We start from the raw sequence: 23696 nt of genomic DNA, 5'->3' as shown, positions 1-23696 counted from the left end.
TAGCTGGCTAGAGTATCGTTCTACCTGCTAAATATTATAATTATACTTTACTATATATATGTGGGATGGTGTGACGTCAGGTAAGGACGTGGCTGATTGTTTATAAACGTTGTCAAGATATGTTAATGTTGTCAAGGAGTGTTGTGAGCGTTACCAAAGTTTGTTAAGGGGAAAAAGAGCGTGGTAAATGCTGTCAGAGTTGAATTTATAGTGGTCGAGAGAAGTTCGACGTAGAATTAGTGAGAAACGAATACGCGAAACGCGGTATTATATTCGATTTTGTGTGAGTGCTACGATATTGTATTTATCATACTGTTTTTTATTAACTAATAATATAACATTCCTACATATATATAATATATATATGTATAGTAGTATTAATTATTTATTGAATTATATTTTTGAAGCAGTAGCGTAAAATACTGTAATGCATTTGTTCATTGATATTTAGATATAATTTATGTTATTCAATTAAAATATTTTGAACATTTTTAATATTTGTAAATAATTGTATTTAATTCTGTTGAAATATACAATTATTGTACTGTATTTCTGAGGGGTTGTACAGAATAATAATATTGTGATATAGTTTTGTATTAATTTAAAAGTATTTTACATTATATAAGAGGAATATGTATAGTAGTATTAATTATTTATTGAATTATATTTTTGAAGCAGTAGCGTAAAATACTGTAATGCATTTGTTCATTGATATTTAGATATAATTTATTTTATTTAATTAAAATATTTTGAACATTTTTAATATTTATATATATTTATATATATACTATACTTTGGATATTTTACTATTTTTTTTATATATATATTTTTTATATATAAAGAATCATGTATACGTATTTACATGCACACTGTACATTTCTGCATTTCTTCGATAACTTCGATGAGTTCAATAAGAATTTCTCACAAATGTGCAATTTCTTACAAATTGTTAAAATTATTAAAATACATGTTATCGTGAAAAAGAAGAGGTATACTTGAAAAACATAACAAAAATGTTTTTCGAAGATTGCGCCACTGAATTTCGTTTGTGAAGCACTGTGAATCGAGGCGAAATTGAAAACGATGTTTTTTATTTTCCCCTCTTTTTGCAAGAATAACTGGCGACTAAAAAGGGAGGAACAGCGAAGTAGCGAAAAATGGTTGGCCAAAAGCAGTGAAAAACATTCGATATGGCGATAGTCCCCTGGAAAAATTCGAGACGCGAGTGGAAAACGAGGACGTAGTACATTTGGACGATCGCTTGAAAATGAAGGATCGTCGTTGACATTTGAAATTACTATTTTTCCATCCTATCTGCTTGAAATCTCGCTATTTCTTTGTTTCGTTTTAGCTTTCGCTTTGAACATCCACTTGCAATTGTTTTTATTTCATTCTTTCTTTTTCTAACGATAAAGAACTGTCGTTCGTGTGTATTTAAAATCTACCTATTGTTTTATATCTTCCCTGTTGACAATTTTGCTTTTCCTTTTCTTTCTTTTCACGTTTCATTGGCAGTTAGGAATTTTCCCCGTTTAAGTCTCGATCAAATATATTTTCGCAATTACCGCTAACAAACCTATCTCTAATTCGCATAATCCCAGATCAATAGAGCTACGCGAAAGAAGAACCGTCTAATCGAACTTTACACATCGAATTACACATCGATTACGATATTTCGCGCAAAAAAGAAATCCTCGAGAAATTGGAACAGAATTAAGGGAAAAAATGCTTTCCAAACGAAGGAGATACAATTGCATTGGCTTCATTTTGCGACTCAGCTAAACTACCAATTATAAATTAGAGCTACAGAATATGGGTATAGTAATCAGGGAAGTGGAAGCTCCGCCCAGCATTTCCCAACTATGCAATAGTATAATAAAGGTGGGCCTGTGCGTCATATAAAAGCTACGTTTCGCGTTATATCAGCGTACAGACAAACTTCCTAGAATTTAGAATCCTTGTTCTATTGCATCACTTCGAAATTTACATACTTATCTAGCACGCCGCATGCATAACCTATTGCACAGAAATCTCCAAACGTTACACCGAAACCTCGAGGAAAAATGTTGCAGAATGTCGAGTATACGTACCAAATAATTGAACGAAAAAATATTTAACAAATTGCAATTTTTCTAGGTTCCTAGTATCCGATATATAATAAATTTGATAGAATTGTATTCTGAGATGTAAAAATAAATTCATGCGTTAACAGTATATGGAAATATGAAATTCATTAGCCGTGTTTTAACGTTAAAGAATTGAATGAATTTATTCTATAAATGATAGAACCGCATTCTAATACATAAAAATATTAGAAAAATATTAGAAAATTAATTCATCGACCAAGTGTCGGTTTATTTAGAATTATTTAAAAACAAATCCTATTTATCAAAATTTCATTGCTAAACGTAGTCTTTAGGTATGTGGTATAGTTAGGTATAGTTTCATTATAAAGTACCAAATCGTCTATTAAAATCGTAGATCGACGTTCGCGTGATAATTGCTTTTCTTAGACGAGTTTCGATTTGCTACAAACTGCTCGTCACATCATCTTTGTTTTATTCTAAACAACAATAGTCACGTTTCTATACGTAGATCAAGATTAACATTGATTTTTCTCGTATACAACAACGTGAATAGTGATGGACGTTCAGAATATCTGGCTATGGGAATAACTTGAGTGATGATAAAGATAATTGCGTGAAAACTACACTGTATTTTCTTGAAATCTGACCTGATATCTATGACAAATTTTAAGCCTTTTCGATCTGAAATTATCTAATGATTTTTGCCTAAAAATGTCGCCCGGAACATCATCCATTCATTGTGTCGAAGATACTTTTTCTTACGAATTGTCGACTAAATAATAACATAAAATTAGGAACCAAAGACGAAATACGCAATATCGTATCGTCATCAAAAATCGTCAATTTTACATACTACGTTAGAAGAATATTGAATATTAATGTGAATAATGTGAGAAATTTTCATGAAGAAACACGGGCGTTCAAAATAAACTAACAAGTTATCGCAATGATCAACCGATGATTGTAATTGTATTTAACGATTAGGATGCTATTTGAAGATGGTCGAATTATACTGAATCTGGTACGTGCTATTTCAATTATTAAGTCTAATAGTCTCTCATATAACTTTTATTACAATATCTTTCAGTAATACGATTAAACCAAATGTTCGTCATTCTGTTCGATAATCTTCAGTCATCTGTTGGGTAATGTCATTATTCCATTCGCGTGGAATTTCTGTTGTTTCTGAGCAAAAGTGTAACCTCAGAAGGGTTGCAATTTACTCAGCCGACAACTCGCTATTATTCTCAACGAAATTATAAATAGAACGACAAAAATCTTAAAATCTGAAAAAGTCACTCGCTTCGTTAAGAATCTTGCGATCTGAGGAGCCCAGTCATCTAATGAAAACCCTTAAAACGTTAAATATTCAGCCATTCCATCGCAACCAGTTAATATCGGTGCATCGATCTTGCTCGAGCACTTCAATTTCCTTTTACACAACCTCGTCAAACTACCACTTTACATATTCTCTACTTACGTACTACAAGCCAACCCCTTGGCAAAAAGAAAGTCACCCGAAACAAAGCCCGCGGATGAACAAAATTCGCTGTGCCCTAAAGACCAAACACTCAGCCTTCGAACTCAAAACGATCTGTCTAACTTCAAACATCGGGTACATTTGCCGGTAAACTGGAATTCTGGACGAAAGAGAACACGCTAATATATCCTTTTGTTTATGGTTCTCAGAATACAAGTCACCTCCACATTGTTGCCAATCTTTCGCCTGAGATTCTAACATCCAAATCTAATACCTGATCTTACCTGGCGCTCATGTTGCAAATGCTTCTCCGCAAAGCTAATAATTCCGACGTACGTGCTCTTTTGTCCAGACGATATATCGTCCCTTTTACGTCAAAACCAAGAACGTACAAATTTTTCGTGAAAAAGAATCCTTTTTCTCGTTCCCAGCCTATACAACCTATACGCAGAGGACGAGTGTTAGAAGAATTACAGGATTAACGATTGTGTACTAAGGTTAGTTCATCGTCTTCCCAGTTATCCAACAGTTCTACACTCACTTGCGAATTTCTATGATCCAGCGAATCGCGCATTCGCGACGTCGTCGTAAAAGAGGCGATAGATACGCGAATCGCTGCAACATACAATCTGTCGTTGTTTTTCCAAAACATCCTTCCACCCTAAATTCCACTCGTTGTTACGTGCATACGTGCAATAATCACGTTGTTGCACGTCGGCGCCGTGGATCCCGCGGCGGAACGTCGATCGCCCGGTGAAAGCGACGGAGACGGGCTACGAGACGGTGTGTGCGCGCGACGAGGACAGACGGATACTTTATCACGGTCGGAGTGGCGCAAGTGCGACGAAGACAGGAACATCGAGACGCGCGCGCCAGAGTGAGACGCGCGTTACGATATGCTCGCGACGGTGCGTGTAACAAACAGAGATAGAACGAGTACTGAACAAACTGGTAGAGGCTGGAAGTGAAACGGAGGAGAGAAGGTAACGCGAGAGAGCCGCGAGGGCTGGCAAAAGAGCCGAAGGTCTCGCGCTCTCTCGCCGTAGACGGATAATACGCTCGCGCACAGCGGCGCGTTCTCTTGCACGTGCACGCGCGCACCAGCGAACAGTGGTGGCGTATCCGCGGATGGCTTAGCGCTTCACAAAAAAAGAGAAACAGAGGATAAGAGGAAGAGAGAGGCGAGAGAGAGAGAGAGAAAGAGAGGCAGAGTAGTAGAGTGTGGTTTGTTCTTTTTCCTGCTTTTTGTAAAACAGCAGACGCGCGCACCGCGCCGCGAAGCACCGACGAGTATATGCTACTCCGTTTCCTAAACTTTCTAGCGGCTCTCGGTACACTGGAAACGATACGACCGGCTGGAAAACCGGACGACGCCGGTTACACGCGACCGGGATCTGGATCTAACGAACGGGACGATCCTCGTGGCCATGTTTCTCGATTTGAAGTAGGCAATTTGGAAACGGGGAAATTTGATAATAGGCGAATGACGGAATTCGATGGATTTTTAGATTAAGTCGTGGACTTTGGAAGATTTTTGATAATGTTTGTATTATTTATATCTTTCGATTTGAAGGTGAATAGCTGGTAAATGGCTGTTTGCTGGATTTTTAGACCATTATGAAATTATAAGTTTCGGAAGATTTTGCACAGTATAGTTCTTTATTTATATGTTTATTTAATATGTTTAGTTCTTTAGTTTGTACGTAGGATATTCTTTTTAACTTTATTATCCCTTGATATAGATAGGTTCTTTTTCGCAAATAGCATCTACTTTAATGGATTTAGATTTTGTAGAGTGTAGGGTTGTTGTGTAGGACAGATTTTAACTGATTCGCTATTTTTTGACAGATCCAACAGAATCATGAAGATAAACGCGCCAAGGACTGTCCAAAAGTGTCACGTATACAAATAAGATTACACAAACGTGATTATCAACCGTTGTGCGGCGAGAATCTTTAAAACATGCAACACTCGACCGTTCAATGAAGGAAAGTAACCTCTTTTCTTTCTTTAGATTGTCAAATAAAAATAACAGTCCGATGTGAATGTACCGTCTTTTTATATGGCGCAGAATTTTATTAATTAATTCACGTATACTATGAGATGAAGAAGGCTAGCAACCGCTGGTATACAGCAACGTGTGACGGTCAGCGATAAAAAGCTATATCGCTCCGCTAATAATCTTTCTAACTTTAGTATGTACACTATTGTGCATAAGTATGGACATTTGATGCAATCTCATCGAAAGATCGATATTTGTATCATATTCTCAAGATTACGATGGAAGAACGTCTCTCTGCTGTCGATCCTTCGCTTCTTGCCACAACTGGCATCACAAAGCTTCTGCTAAATTGAAACTAACATAATACACACCTGTATCGATCAAGCTTATCTCTAATGAATAGCTGAAGCTTCATAAAATTTGTACTAACTTTTAGAACGTGGCTGAAAACAAATATTCCGCTCGTTCTAAGATATCGAACAAATACGCTTAGACTCGCTTAGGTTTGGTGTTCTCGAACAAACAATTTTCATCCACCTTCGGTTATTGCTCTTTTATTTATACCCATTAATATCAACTATCGTTCTTATTACTATTTTTATCGTTAATATCATTATTCAACATCTACCACTGCTACTACTCCATATTTACCGTAGGTAGCTACATGCTTGCCCGAGATAAGACCAAAGTGGAGAATTAAATCAAACAGCTTTATTCGAAGCACAGTAGCCGGAAAACGTATTGTCACATAGCTAATACTCTTTTATCAAAATTGTACGCTTCGTTTCCATGGTGTCAAATTTTTCTCATCGTAAACTACTGCTAAATGATACGAAACTCAATACACCTGGATCTAATCAACATTAACATGCAAATGCTACAACGAATACAACCACGTGCTAATACTTTTCGTAGCCGTTCTACTCGTATATTTTATATATATCAGCAACAATTTGGAACTGTGAAAATACTTATGCACCGGTTAGTGCATCCACGCGTAAAATGCAACCGGTAGCGAGGAAGGATACCTCCGTATCCGGACGAGCAGCGTGGAGAAACGAGCGTACGTATTAAAATGCCGCTACGCGGAGTAAAGATAGAAAGAGGAACGGAAAGAGAGTAATCGGTAGGGGGCACCAGCCAAGCAAACTCCAGCGGAGAGGAGGGCGATTAAGAGGTAGGGGTTAGATCTTGTTACGCGGCGGGTGATCCGGAGCTAAGCTACCGGTCGAAACGCGGTCGGTTCTCGAGGACACCTAATTCCCCGTGCCACGGCTACGAGACATCGATACACAGATTCTCGAGTAGCAGGTTCGATAGTTGGATATAGCGCGCGTCCACGAATTCCTTCGAGCCGCTGTTCTACGTGACTGGAACGGATAGGGCGGGAACCACGCGGGACTGAAAATCCAAGGGAGATCCCATCGACGATGACAGTGCAACGCAGTCGAGAATTTTGATTCAGAATCTAGCCAATGGAGAATTTTAATAGACATTTCATTTGAACGATAATCGTTCGCAATATTTCAGTTGTTTCATTTATAATTAGTAATTTAATAATTAGTAGTATAATTAGTAATTAGTATCGCTTTGAATGTAGATATTATTTACACCGGGCAAACTAATTGGTAGACACTATGAACGTGATTCTATCGTGTAAAACAAAGAGACAAGGGCAATGGGATTTTCGCGATAAATCTTTTACCGTATTTCTTATAGTAAATCGTTCTATATTTTCTTGCAGTACCCTTCTCCATAGCTGGCCGGTGTATTGTTCGCGTGATACGATGATAAAGATCGATTTTAAGATGGCAATTAAAAGAGAGAATAATACGTAACAATAACAGTTACATGATAGGATAATGTTTTTATATAGCGAAACATAACAATCTAAATGGACTTCGAAGCGATATAAAAACTGATATAGCAATCGTAACCAAGACAGAATCCTTATAGATAATAGTTGCTGGTTACCTTTGCAAAATAACGATTCTATAGATAGATAACTGTCTTAAGAACACAAAATCAATATTAAAACTATTTTCAATCCTTGAAAGTTTCTGGAGACGCGTCTACATAGAATTTCATTTTTAGAAAGAAATATATGCCAATATTTGTGTTTTTTATTGTATATGTTAATCTGTTTACGACACGCAATAACGTTGTATCCAAATAATATTACACTGCAATATTATTTTATTGCTTGATCTTGTCTATCCAATCGTACTAACGAGCAATAAACCGTAATCCCTTAGAGCTCATTTAGTTGACGCGGTCAGTTAAATCAAGCGCACCCCCGAATTTGACTAATCGGCGAACTTATAAAACTCAGGACATCGTTATCGTTCTCAGGTTCGAATCTCCACAAGTGTCTTTCGTGACTTTACAATATTAATTCCATGATATTGGTTTGCAAGAAGTTTTTAACTTATTATTACCTCTCCTCTCTAAGAGTATGACGATTATAAAAACTTGCCTCCGAGACCTACCGCAAATAGAAGAACACGGATAATCAAATGAAGTTACAAGAATAAAATGAAGAATAGAAATCACGTAACACGCAGGGAAAAGAGATCAAACGTTAGAAGCCATATAGCATCGATAATTAACAATTAACGGGGGGCACATCGAAATAATCGAACGCAATACGCGATCGCTGCAGAATTAAAATTAAGAGCCTCGTCGATGCTTCGACTAATTTAAAAAACACGACTGTCGAACAAAACCTCGGTAGAGGTACCTCGATACGATGACGCAGAAAGAACAAATTACTGTGCCGAATAATATAGCTACCTACACGCGCGCAACTTCCTTCGTTCTCTAATTAGTAACCCTTGCGTTACAGCAGTGCCTTCGCTAAAAATACACGCCGCCGTATAAGCCTGTGTCGCGTTCGATCGAACCAAAGTAACGCTCTGTTCGTAGTTCTATACATTGGCTCTCGTCTTCGAGAGGAGGATCGCGTGGATCTCTCGCGGCGAGAGATCGCGAGGTAGAACGCTCGGTTGCGAACGTCGAGGAAACACGGCCACAGAGAAAGAGAAAGAGAGAGAGAGAGAGAGAGAGAGACGATCTGTTGTCAGTAACACTCCCCGTAGAATACGTAGGACCTCGAACTCGTCTGCGGATCGATACGAGTTCCTGGTGGACTCGCGAAAGGGGGGCTTCAGGAGGGGGCTGGGGTGGTAGAAGAGGCAGCGGACGCGGGGAGGGACAGTCAGTGGTGTTTGTGGGGTGCGGGGGTGGACTGACACAGGGACGCCTCGGGGGTGTTTCCATGGTGACGGGAATTATCGTCCGGGGTGGGTGTAGGGTCTCCTCTCTCTCTGTTACTCTCTAACCCTCTCTCTCTCTCTCTCTCTCTCTCTCACCCTCTCTCTCACCCTCTCATTCTCTTCCTACGTACGTGCCCTTTTTCTCCTTCTTCCAGTCTGAACTTGTGATTTTCTAACGATGCCTCTTCTCTCTGCACGGAGCTGCTGCTCAAGGAGGTGGCAGAGAAAGAAGAAACAGAGAAAGGTTGAAGTAACAGGTGAACAGGTGTACAGGATATTATTCCTCGTGGAATTTTGAGAAGGATGGGCTAGAATTTGGAAATTTGAATGTGTAATTTGAAGATAACGTGTATAGGCTTGTATATGTATGTATGTGGCGAAGTTTCGTGAAATACGACTGGCACAAAGATATTAATTTGAATGTGCGTGTACGATAAACGAAACTTAACTATGTAACACTGGCGTACAATTAAATTTCATTCATATCCACTACAATGTCTACTTATTTCTGTACCCGATCGCAGTATCGAAAGCGATAGATCTTTGAGTAAACTTTGGGCAGGATGCGAACATGTTTAACGAAACCTTTAGATTAATGGAATTCATCGGCATCCGAGTCGTCTGGATAAATCAAGGTTCACTAGGTAATCGAAACACAAGGTAAATCGGGAAATTTCGATTGAAATTTACAATAGGTACATCGCTATCTCCTTCTTATTCCGCGCCTTTCGAACTCAACACAGAAACGAAACAAATATCGAAGATAACGAGACGATACTGTACCAACCACGAGTGTTCTCAGAGAACGACGAACTACATCACTGAAAAAGGAAGGGTATAGCGTACGATTTTTGCATCAGATAATCGGGATCTGAATATCCAAGAGCCCGAATAATCAAGACTGCGGTTAATCGAAGCTCCACCGTGGTGTCTGCAAACGTTGAACGCGTTTCACTGCGTTTATATTTTGCGGTTACCTTATTATAAACCTGTTACCTCATATAGCGTAGGATTTATGGCGTAAAAATCGCTTTATAACGTAAAATACAGTAGACCCTTGGTTTACAGGTCGGAGAACATAGAGGTTCACCAGCCACTCTAACCTGCTTCCGTCATTAATCTATCATTGCAGAAGATGCAAACAATTCTACATGTCCGTATATACGTTGTATCGTACAACTTTCTCTGCTACGGTTCAAATATTCCTTCCTTCGCTCATTTCCAACATACTACGATACATTTACTATAGTCCTTGTTAATGCTTCGTATCTCGGCTACCATACGATACAGTGCTGATAAACGAGATTCTACTGGAGCGAATAATAAAACGTAAGTGTGCGAAGTTAGTCAGAATCTTGTAATAAATATAGCGAATCGGTGGTTCACTTACTATACCGGCGGTATACACATATGGTGGTAGCCATGGGTAGACGAAGAATACGAAAGGGTTTTTTGGAAGCGCGAATTCGGTGCTGGTAATTTGTTGGAAACAGGTTCTCTACCGTGGCACGGCCAAAGAAACGAGCACGACGGAATCATCGGCGGTCTCGTAAACGCATCCGCGAAACGGAAGAAAGAGAGAGGGGCAACGAGGATCGGGGCTTGATGTATCTTCCACTGGAAGCATTGCGCCGTGAAACACTCACGATGAACGTATAACGTCTATGTGGTTACTGGCGAATACTCGATTTAGATCGCCAGTTTCTTTCTTTCGCTAAATATTCCAGGTGAAAGCAAAGATAGAAGCTGCCTTTCCTTTGACTCATTTTTTAAACGACCGTGTTTTTCCGACCTTATCTTTCACTGGATGCATCTAAATAGAAGACGCTGACTACGAACGCATAGCCGAATATCCTTCTTACATTTTCACTTAATCGCGTCTCTTTCGTTAAACATTCCAGATGAAATGAAAGATCGTAGCTGCCTTTCGTTTCACTTATTTTCTAAACGATCGTGTTTTCGATCTTCCATCGGGTACATCGCACGATGAAACACCAGCTGCGAACGTACAACTGAAGATCCTCGTTGGGAGAAAATAAATTGTTACGTAAACGAAATATATAAGAAAGCTTGTATATTTGATTAAATGAAAATTACAAGATTCGGACCTGCTAACTGATGGAATTGTTAAAATATCTGTAGAATCGTGTGTCGTCTCTATAGCATTCTTTATTGCGTTGGACAGCGTTCACTACGATAACAAGTTATCTAAATCAATTCATTTAAGGGAACAGCTAGTGCCACGTGTTACTTCCTACGTAAGATAAATCAACGATATGCTAGAATTACATAAAATGTACAAACCGATGACTCATTAAACCAATATTTCACCGCAAATTCACATATTTGCGAACGCAATTAATCAGAGTCTAGCCGAACGATTGCTTTACACGCTAAACGTTACAACGTGTAGGTACTTTGGATATTTTACATAATTTTATATTACGCGCATTTTTGCATCTTCAAATTTCCCAAAAATACACCAGTATCACTATGTTACATATATATTTAAGATAGCAATTATCAAAAATCGGGCTGATTTACCAAACCAAACCTAGAAACAGTCCTATTCGATATACGTAGCTACACAAAAGCTGTACAAAACCATCGATAAACCAATTAGCATACAGAGTAGCAGAGCAAAAAATTATCACATTATTTGAACAACGTGGATACGAAAGAATCAGTGTGTACGTGTATCCATTTTAAAAGCTCCACTTCTCAAAGATTGAAATAGGTTGAAAACGCGAGATTCGAAAGAGTAGCGCGATCGAGAAGAAAAAGGAGGATCGTGCAGTTCGGCCAATCGGCGATCGGCCCGACCAATCGAGTTCCCGGGAAAATAATCCGATCGAATTTGCGGACAACGGGTGGTCTCGAAACACGGTCGAAACCGATGATCTCACCTCGAGATATCGATACGGACGTCGAGGTCGTCGGGTCTCGTGCCGTGGAAAGTTCCACTTGGCTCGAGAGAGGCAGGAAACCTGCGCAGACGCGGTACGTGATTTCGTACGTTCGCGCGCACGTCGAAAACCTCTAATTTATATCTGGACTTGGGTGCAAGATATCAAGACGATTCTTTCGTCGGCATTTTCTAGACCATTTCGCCGTCTTATATTTTAAATTTCATGGAAATCCGTTGAAAATTCGAGGAGTTACAGCGATTTTCTGGAAAGCCGCTTTGATGTCCATTCTCCTAAGGGATATCGATGTTTCGCGGAAAACATCGATTCCGATGTGTTCTATGTAACTTTTTCGTCGTCGATAACATCGCGCGTTAAATATATTTGCCAGGCTATAGATTCAGAATGAAAAGTTTGACATTAGGAAATCGATATTTCCTCCAGTTCCTCTGAATAGCCGCTCTCATGTCCATTCTCGTAAGAAACGTCGGTTCTTACGCGTTCCACGTGTCTTTACGATTATTAGCGACAACGTGCATTAAACGTATTTGCAGTAGCAACAATGGTATTAAGTTTCAGGAAGATAAACCTGAGATTAGACGATGGATGTTCATGCATTTCTAAGCAATTTCAAGATACTTTTCAAACTTGACGTCATCGTGTACGCGACTCGTAACTTTCGGTCGTCTGTAATTTACATTCGACATTATCTAGCTCCTAATCAAAGCATGCGACGCGTTATTTTAAGATTATTTGAAGACAATACGAGCCAATCGAATTTTGTAAAATCAACAATAAAATACAGAGGCTACCAAAAGCGTGTACATAGGCAGATACTTAGTTCGGTAATCGAACGATCGGTTTTACGTGTAACGCGTGATCGCTTTGGTAATAATCCTTAATTTACGTACTGCGGGATATTGCGTTTAGATGTACTTGGTTTTATTACATTTTCTTCCCTGTGCTTTCTTAGATGAACGTGTCTAGGATCTTGTAATGTTTCATTACGCAATTTGCTTACAATTAGCAAGTACCGTTCTGGAATATGATTGGTCAGATGGAAAGTGAAATCTGACGAGATTCGATCGGTCGCTGGACGATTAACCACGTTTAACAAGAGCCTGTTTATATTTAAGGAGGATGTAAATCAAGGCGCAACGCGAATTCTGTCCGGGAACAAAAGGAGGGTGTGGCGGATTTACGCGAGTTTACGGCTCGAAATCGAAAATAGAACGGACCATAAAGATCGGCATGCTTCGTGCTAACTAGAATACGTGAAACCCGAAGACATAGAAAGTACAGGGGTTTGTCAATCACACGCGGTTCCACGCTTGGTGAAATTCTTCCACGTTTGCTCTCCTTTCCTCGCGTAGAAGTGGCACGCTGCCTTAATTGAAACACTTACTTATCAACTTCGTTATCTCAACTTTTACGTATCCCAAGAAAATAGAATTAATTCTAACGCAACGTTAATTCGTCTATCGCGTAACCGAAAGAAGAATCGCACAAAAAATTACCAAAATTTGACATTTCCAGAAAAATCCAGACGGCAACCGTAATTGATGATCCGGCAAACGTTAACTTCGCCGAGGAAACACGACTGATTCCGAGCGATTTTCCCGTTTTCGGTTCAAACATATCACTCGATCTACCGTTTTCACAACTGCGCACGCAGCTAAGTTGGAAAGGCGATCTTTCCATCTGCTTCTCGCAAGTTTTAATCCGCGAAGCGAAAACGGCAAGAGCGCGTTTTAACATGTCCGAAGAAAGAAAAGAAAAAAAGAAAGAAAGAGAGAAAATGGGGGTGGAGGTTAGAGCATATCGTGACGATAGAGAAAGCAGCCTCGGCCGGACTACCGCATTCGTGCTGGGACGAGTTTCGAGGGAAGGCCCCGTAACCTGCCAGACTAACAAAATGGTAGGACCCAGCAGGCCTGGCTCAAAATCGAGCAACAAGTTGCTGGCCGCCTCTAACTCCTATAGGGTGTCCTAAAAATAAACCGAGGGTGACCACGTTCCTATGAAACGAACGGGGAAGCCTTCTAACGAAATAGAATACACATGTACTAACATCTTTCGTGTCCGTTTCCATGGAATCTTTTATGTACCTACTTTCGCTATTCCTTCTGTCGAACATCGTTAAATATGTGTATATAGATTACATATAAAAATTACGAAGAGATTATGTACAACTGTTTGTCGAAGTTAAATTCACTTGCAGGAAATGGTATTGCAGCTTTCGCAAAGAACAATTTCTTGCAGAAGATCGTTGGATATACGTAATATTAGATCAGGTACAAAAATTATGAGATTTTGTACGGTTCTTTTATGAAGTTAGATTAAGCTGTACGAAATGCTATTGAAAATTCTGCGAAGGATAATTTCCCGCAGAAAATCGTCGAATATATGTATCATATTAGATGCGCAGATTAGATGCAATAGATGCATTTAGATGCAATATATAAGGAAATTTTGTACAATTCTGTTTCGAAGCTAGGTTCACTTGCAGGAAATGCTATTGGAACTTTCACAAAGAACAATTTCTTGCAGAAGATCGTTAGATATACGTAATATTAGATCAGGTACAAAAGTTATGAAATTTTGTACGGTTCTTTTATGAAGTTAGATTAAGCTGTACGAAATGCCATTGAAAATTCTGCGAAGGATAATTTCCCGCAGAAAATCGTCGAATATATGTATCATATTAGATGCGCAGATTAGATGCAATAGATGCATTTAGATGCAATATATAAGGAAATTTTGTACAATTCTGTTTCGAAGCTAGGTTCACTTGCAGGAAATGCTATTGGAACTTTCGCAAAGAACAATTTCTTGCAGAAGATCGTTGGATATACGTAATATTAGATCAGGTACAAAAATTATGAGATTTTGTACGGTTCTTTTATGAAGTTAGATTAAGCTGTACGAAATGCCATTGAAAATTCTGCGAAGAATAATTTCCCGCAGAAAATCGTCGAATATATGTGTCTTATTAGATGCGCAAATTAGATGCAATAGATGCATTTAGATGCAATATATAAGGAAATTTTGTACAATTCTGTTTCGAAGCTAGGTTCACTTGCAGGAAATGCTATTGGAACTTTCGCAAAGAACAATTTCTTGCAAAAGATCGTTGGATATACGTAATATTAGATCAGGTACAAAAATTATGAGATTTTGTACGGTTCTTTTATGAAGTTAGATTAAGCTGTACGAAATGCTATTGAAGATTCTGCAAAGGATAATGTACCGCAAAAAATCATCGAATGTAATATGTATCACATTAGCTACAGAAATTACGAAGAGATCATGTACAATTGTTTGTTGAAGTTAAATTCACTTGCAGTAAATGCTATTGGAACTTTCGCAAAGAACAATTTCTTGCAGAAGATCGTTAGATATACGTAATATTAGATCAGGTACAAAAGTTATGAAATTTTGTACGGTTCTTTTATGAACGTAGATTAAGCTGTACGAAATGCTATTGAAGATTCTGCAAAGGATAATGTACCGCAAAAAATCATCGAATGTAATATGTATCACATTAGCTACAGAAATTACGAAGAGATCATGTACAATTGTTTGTTGAAGTTAAATTCACTTGCAGTAAATGCTATTGGAACTTTCGCAAAGAACAATTTCTTGCAGAAGATCGTTAGATATACGTAATATTAGATCAGGTACAAAAGTTATGAAATTTTGTACGGTTCTTTTATGAACGTAGATTAAGCTGTACGAAATGCTATTGAAGATTCTGCAAAGGATAATGTACCGCAAAAAATCATCGAATGTAATATGTATCACATTAGCTACAGAAATTACGAAGAGATCATGTACAATTGTTTGTTGAAGTTAAATTCACTTGCAGGAAATGCTATTGGAACTTTCGCAAAGGATAATTTCTCGCAGAAGATCGTCAAATGTAGGTGCAAAAATTACGAAATTTTTGTACGATTTTTTGTTAAAAGTAGATTAACTTGCAGAAAATGGTATCGAAGGTTTCGCAAAGGGTAATTTTGATCTTTCCTTTGACGTCTTGGAGATTTTAAAAAAGAAACTCGGCCCAAACTAAGTAGAAATTTGCTTTAACTTGCAGCGAAAACAATCTTCCATCGTTTGAATAAACCAGCACTGATCGAAAAGCCAAATTGATAAATGAATGATACATCTATCTAGAAAAGACGTGCAACCAACTTGTACGCCTAATGTTAAACGTACAAAGTAACTCGAAACTTCCTGGATAATCTAATACCTACGCACAGAAAGCATCGTGTTTCATACACATAATAATCTTTCAAAATAACAGGTCCAATTACAGTCACGAAGATCACCGAAATCACGGCTTTCATTGATCAAATTAAATCGTTTGATCGAGTGAACAACTACGTACGTATACGCAGTATAACGGAGCGTATTGGATACAAAGTGGGTCGTCCAATTCGACTATCGCGACCAACCGTAACGTTTCGTCGTCTATCTAATTACCAACATCATCTGTCGATCGTACGTGAATAGAATTAATGGACGATATCGATGGAAAACACGTGGAAACAGTATCAGCTGGTGTTCGCCGTCGCGTGCGAAAATCTATTTCGTAATTGAATAATGATCGTGCCAATTAGCGGCACGCCCGCTGAATATACCGAAGCGCGATCACCGAATCCCATATCCTTCCCATAAATATCGATATAATCAAATTTTTCCTGTTTCACGAGCGCTACGAAACAGCGAAATTTTTTCTCTCATTAACCCTGCTGCGTTCTATCGTCATTTTCGACCCAACTCTACGTACCTTTCCAATGATAAAGAGTGTCTCGAGTTCGCACAAAGTACATGATTATCATCAGTATATATTTAAGTACATGATTTTTCGTTTCAATTCCATAGGAAAAATCTTCCTAAAACGTTATCCTTCCTGTTTCCTAAAATCAATTGAAAACGATGTTTGATCGAGATGGATTTACATAGAATTCCGCGATCTGGTTCTACTTCGGATCGTTCGGTATTTAACGAAAAGATAAAATGTTAAGAAAAAAAGAAAAAAAGAAATCTAAACGAACGTAACACGAATCGACGATTTGTTTTAGGTACATCGATGAAGAACGATCCGAGAAATTGTTTGATGTCCAAAGTCTAAAGTTTATCTTGGAGAATGCTACTCGATCTGGTCGGAGAAAGCGCGCTTGATAATCGAACGAGTGTCGAGGCTTCGATCGAGATACGATATCTATCGCGTGTCGCGCACATTGTCTCTATTTATCGTCGGCCAACACGCGCCGCTGCTCGCGCGACAAAAAGGAACGTCCTCGGCGTCTTCCCACGCGTTATCGTGCGACGCTAGCAGCGAGCCAACGACCGTTTTCGACGCCGCGCCGCTGAATTTCGCTCGGAGCGCTGGTTGCCAAACGGAAACCATTTGGTAGCGCTTGCATAGTGACAAAAGCGGTTACAACCGATGCAGACGGGCGAACGTAAACGTCGTCGTTGCGATCTCGTTGCCCGATTCTGACTCTCTACGACTCCGCCTTTATATTACTCGATCTCGATCTTTACGTTACATGGACGCAAAATTTTAGCTCGACGTTTCCGTGATATATTATCCGTCGTTATTTTTCTTTAAATAAATTACGGCGCACTTAAATAGAAGCTAGTTGAGCATAAATAGTAACTACAGACGATTCTTCTAAATAAATCGTAGATGTAAATAGAAATTAGTTCTGCATTATAACTACGAATGATTTTCTTAAATAAATTATAAAGGCAAAATAGGGAAACTGGTTTTACGTTATAACTACGAATGATTTATTTCAGTAAAAAAAAAACCGCATTCTCGTTTATATTTCATTTTCCTAATTACAGTCTATATACGTCATTGCACATTATGTTATCTATATGCGATATTTCGGAAACGCAGTACAAGCTTGCAAGAATATTTATAGAGGATACGGCGATTAGTTTAGAAAATTTGAATATGAGAGAACATAGCAATGGCGATTTATTAGCATTCAAGCGGATACGTAGACGCATAGAAACTGGATAAAAATATTGCAAATATTTGTTATACTTTTATCGCGTCAGAACTTGATTGAACTTTTGCATCCGTCTAGAATCTACTATAGCGTGATCGTGCATCATATCGTTAAAAAGATAATCCTGTCGTGCCACGTTCATTACTGAAAATCTACAACCAAACGACGTCATAATACAACGAGTATTAAGATAACTAAATTAAAAACGGTATAGATATAGAATTTTTAATGAGATCCATTGAAAGTGCAAAGTATTTACTACAGATTTTACAATAATTTTTAGTGGTTTTCCGCATACGTACATATCGTTTTCCAAATTCACCCATTTCTTGCCGTAACCTAATCTTATTAATCATATTTTATGAGCTTGAATATACATAATTATCTTTTATGCTGTAACATTCAACTACAGTCGAATAGCTGTATAGTCATTCATTACGAGAATCGACTTTAGTCCAAGCGTCATTACAATTCATTCATCTCTATTACCAACATATTTAAATCAATAACGATAGATATATGTACATCTCTCTCTCTCTATATATACATATATATTAGTAAGAGGATATGAAGATTAAAGAATTATCGTTTCCTTCTAAAACTAACAACGTTTCTCAAGAATACATAGTTGAAGAGATTAATAACACGGTGTAACGATTAAGACAATTAATCACGAAATTCATACGAGTCGTGTGTTCCAAAGATCAAATAAAGATATTGCGAACTTGGTGTTCTTAATGAAATAACAAATTTCTTAATGTTTGGTCTCTGGTGAATATTAAACGTGTTGATTTAAATGACGAAACGAGCGAATACTTGTGATAGTCAGATATGTTTCACGCTCGTGTGATGATGTGCCGCTACAAGTCTAAGAAACATATCGTAACGAAGGACTTAAAAGGAACAAAAATTCGTACAAAATAGGAAAATCAATGGGTAAATTTGATTTCTAAGAATTCTAAGAATTCTTCGATTAGTTCTTTGGGAATAGTTTGTAGGAAAATTAACTTTCAATTTACGCTAAGTACAGAGCGCAGAACTTGCGATTACGTTCGTTTGTTGTTTATTTATTTAAGGATGGAAAACCTTGGAATGAAGAATTTCGGCCTATCTTCAACATCGATGCTATATAACGATGAACGAAGTTGTATATGCAGTTTATGCGCCGTTATAGCCAGTATTGCGTAATTTCTGAGTGGCCAGCTTATCTTTATTACATCCTCGCGTTATTAGATGAAACGATACTGTAACGATCAGAGAAAAATAGCTTCCCGTTTAACCTTTTAGCCGCTCGATTCGGAATATTTCATACGCGCTATATCACTGAATCGCGTTCGAATGATAAATCTTACAATATATCGGTGATTCAACTCAATACGTAACAAACCGACGAATCGGGTAACACAGGTGTTAAACTATGAATACTTCTATAAATTCGTATATTTATGGAAACAATTGAGAAAACGAAATCTACATAGAGTTGCATCTTTCACTCTAAATATCGTAACAAATATCGCATATCTTGAATATTTTCTACATTCTTGCATAAATGCATAAAAATCCGCGCTCTAGTAATAACTTCTTTATATCTGAAAATATTTTCTATCGGAATCACACTTGAATGAAACAAAGACTAAACATACATCCAGAGCGAATTTTCCCCAAACGGTTAATAATATTTCGATCACGCTCGTATCACTAATTTCTCGTGTAAAGCGTGAAAACACGGAATACCGTGTAATTACATAGCCACAAAGACGTTATCAAACGCGTTTCTACATTTTATTCGAGCGAAACTTGCTCGGAAAATTCATCGATCTAACGTCATAACAAACCAAATCTCATATAGTTCATCGTTATTGTGATCCTAATAATCCTCGTTATTTTCGCATATAAGGACCATTAGCACAAATGTATTATTTATGAAGAATTTACATAATGTATTTAATGTATTATAATATCATTCAGCTACAGCGGAACAAAATATCGAAGTTGTCAATTATCAGAGACTACCTTATTGGTCCTCGATTATAGTTCGGATTATAATTTTCAAAAGCTAAACGCCGGTTCTGTGCGCTTACAAACTTTAGAAAAGATACGCGAAAGATGGAAAGAAGGGATTTTCGCAGACGATCGAAACGAACGTACCGAGACTCGAACATCGTTCGTTTCCAGGCGAACGACCAAGCAAAAAAGATACTCGTTCGCCGTTACCTAATCAGCGGAGGCTCTCGAGCGTCGAGAGGTTTTTCACTGGTACTCGCGCGATTACGAGCGAGCGCGCGCGCGCGCGCGCATACACGTACACGTGGGAGTCGCGACGCTACTCGCGAGCCAACAGAACGCACTTAAGCGCCGTGAGACGAGTTCGCGCGATAACACGGCGCTGATAACAACACCACGACGTAGGTACATTCACGTTGCTCGTTACGTCGTGTCGTGGCTATTCGCGATAGGATACATATGCCTCTCTAACTGGCCGTTACTATCCCCATTTACTTTTCTTAACAACGAGATTCTGATATTATAAGATTAGTATAATATTACAGCTATTGTTGCTCACGAAAATTTTTCCAGCGCTTGTAAAGGTATCTTCTATGAATATATTTATATTTAAAAATTGTATTGACTATCGTCTCGTCACCGCATTGGCAAAATTTAACACGAATCTGAAAATGTATCTGTCCGAGTCGATTCGTTCGCTTTCCTCGGTAATTGGCTATGTAAAGTACAAAGATACTGTGTACGCTAGTACTGGCGAGTATCCGGATTCCTACTTTGTTACATTTGTGCTTACTTTGATTTCTTAATTAGATGTAATCCATATATTTATAAATAATATAAGAAGTACGAAGTAACCGTTAACTATAATGTATAAAGCAATTCTGTAAAAGCAAAATGCCTATCGCGCGATACTTCTATAAGGAAAAAGAGAATGTTCATGGAATTTTGCAAGTTGATCAGAAATCTGAAGCACAAGAAATTATCCTATAGTCGATCGTGTACTTCATGAAAGAGATATAGCGAGATTGTAAAATCGATCAGAGGCTAAAGTTTTTAATGCTTGAGAATACTCGAACGAATTAAGCAAAGAGGAAGAAAATGAGTATCTAAAACCGCAGTTGCAATTTCATTAAGTACTGTTTTGCTTTAGATCTAGTAGTTCCCATCGAAAAAACCTAGGTACAATATCACGTGTGATCCAGATTATGCTATTTATTTAATGTTCTAGTTCAGCAGCTCGCTATATTTCTTCCAGCGATATATTCCAACGACCATACTACCTATCTTCATTCAGTCTGTACACGGAAATCCCTTGGATAACACTTGAACTGCATGGAGGATCAAGTAACAAAGTCACCCAATTTATATCGTTCCCTTTACGATCCTAAGATTTGCAGGCACTGTGAGCCCTGAATAACACGGAATTAGTTTAATAAGACTACCGCACTGTGTGTCGGTATAAATATTACATTTGAATGACTTTTTGAAACAGTTCTATCATGCGTTTAATCAGTTCTATCTTCATGAATGATTTTAAAAAAGACATGCTAGTATTTTTTGTGTATTATATATGTAATTATTATATACGTAATAGGTAATGAAGTCAAATCGGAGTTGAAAAAAGGTCCTTTGGAAGGAATGCGGATGTGATTGGTTGTTTTTGACAGACTCAACACAATCGTAAAGTTAAGCACGCATATTGGCCGAAGGTGTCGCATACACAGACAAAGCAATGTAGTGTGGCGGCACTTGACAGTAAACTTCCCAACAGTTTAGGTCGCGTGACGCACGACACAAAGACTCTATACCTGCGGACAAGATGATTCGTACCGAATATTTCCAGCTAGCCTAAGGACCGCTATAAATCTTAGGATTTATTTTAGCTAAGGTCCTCCAAAGAGACAAACAGTCTTTGTTTATCAGTCTCGAAGTCGATCACCTACCACGAGGACACACGAGAAATCTGCTATCTCTCACGTACGATGCTTCCCGCTAGCAACACCCTCTCAAGGGCAGCTAGTATCCTTTTCCAACGACCAACACGAATTAGCCAATAAACATTAACGTACATTTCCCTCACTTTCCGAACCAAAGCTTTTCTCAACGAATCCGATGCCTTCGCATCCTTAGACACATCCCAACGCAGTCTTCTTCCGCAGCAGCATCGCGACAAAAAAGTCAGTCTATTACAGCGAGTCAACATACCACGATCGTTATACTTACACGGTTCGAGTCGAATAATTACCTAAGCTCTCGACATCTCATGCAATCATTGTCCTCATCTCGAATCATAGCTATCCAAGCTCTAACTTATAACCGCGCATTCGCGAACCGAATATAATCGCGAGTCCTGCGCCAAGTGTACTCATTGACATTACAGTGAATAAACATTTATCGTTGAGTAAATCTGAGTTTTCCTTCCGACCCTATCACGACATATCACCTCAGTAGCAACGCGTGACACTGAGCAATGGAAGGCAGTACGTCCCTTGCTTCTGTCTCGTCCCACGAGACTTCTTTCCATCTTTATGTTATAGATTATAGGTATACCTGCATATAATTCTATTTCATCGTTTTTTCAACGCCATAACATACTTACTTTTGTTGAATTTTAATTTTCTATTAATTTTGAATCTATTCATTTTAAACATGTTATTTAAGACCTTTCGAGACCATAACCTACTCTGGATTATTACCTATAGTTTTTCTAACATCTATGATGTCTACTAGAACCTAGAACTAGATTATACATATAAGTACGGGATCATATACATAACTTGTGTCTTGAAAATTTGAAACTATTACAGACCATGCTATTGTATCATGATTCAACTGCGCATTTATTTATAGGAAAATAAACTGATGGAAAATTTAGAGCGGAAAAAATGTGCAGAATGCTCATAATACAAAAAAATGTATAAAATATCCAAAGTACGGTATTATAATATTCATTATCATATATTATATACCTATTGTAATATTTATCGTGTAAAAGAAATCTTTGCTTAGGTTCCGTTAATTTGCATAAACACGCGCAGTCTAACGCTTGTCACCATTGTTGCAAGAAAAATCCACTTCGAAAGTGTTAAGGGATGTTCGCAAGATCGTTGTCACGCTGGTAGTACAACGCGTTATGCGTCGGTCCGTATAAAGAGCGACACATTGCGCCAAGCCTATGCGCCGCGCGCTCCCGCCGCTGAATTAATAATCGAACTTACGTGGGTAGTTGCTCGTCTACCGGGTGTCTACAAGGCGAATGCATGCTTGACGAATCACCGACGATGGTAAGCGCCACTCGGCCATTAAAACACCGCCTAAAAATAGAAGAAAGCTGTGTTAACTTGATGGCGGTAGTGTTAAGCCTAGACGATGATGAATTGATCGTGATAAGAAACCAGGTAAAAACTGTATCGCTGGCACCTTTCTCAGGTACTTAGGTAGTCAAGGATGATAAGCAAGGGCTGATAAATTGACGCGTTATGTGCACGTAATTGTGAAAGTCGCTTAAATAGCAAGTGTAGAAAAAGTGAACTTGTTATTCACTTTAATCTTACTCGCACACTATTGTCTTGAATGAATAAGCAACAACTGAAGCGTATAATATAGTTGGAAGTACCTATGCTTCTTATAGTACTAAATACTTGTGCGTAATTTGAGTAATTAGTATGAACATTAAGCGAAAAATAGATCGTACCTTTTCTAAAAAAGAGTAAGAACGTCTTGGTAGAAACTTAAATATGAATAAATTAGAGACATTAGAATATCTAGTTCTAAAAGGATTGTACTCTACCGATATTGATAATTTAATTATAACATAATTGATCGAAATTTCTCAATTGAAATTGATATCGAACATCAAAAGACATTTCGCTGTGTCTAATATAAAAGAGCGAAACTAAATAATCTGTCGTAT

The 23696-nt window shown here is 38.1% G+C and overlaps 1 long non-coding RNA gene across 1 annotated transcript in view; it reads right to left on the bottom strand.

The window, feature by feature from the left end:
• Positions 1-23696, bottom strand: part of LOC126864463 (uncharacterized) — a 62911-nt gene that overhangs the window by 36898 nt on the left and 2317 nt on the right. The window contains exon 2 of the long non-coding RNA XR_007689183.1: positions 23002-23097. This is a non-coding gene — a long non-coding RNA (uncharacterized LOC126864463). The remainder of the gene's footprint in view (positions 1-23001; positions 23098-23696) is intronic.

This window comes from Bombus huntii, chromosome 4 (genome assembly GCF_024542735.1).
Source record: "Bombus huntii isolate Logan2020A chromosome 4, iyBomHunt1.1, whole genome shotgun sequence".
Taxonomy (NCBI): domain Eukaryota; kingdom Metazoa; phylum Arthropoda; class Insecta; order Hymenoptera; family Apidae; genus Bombus; species Bombus huntii.
This window is presented reverse-complemented; position numbering and strand designations above follow the sequence as displayed.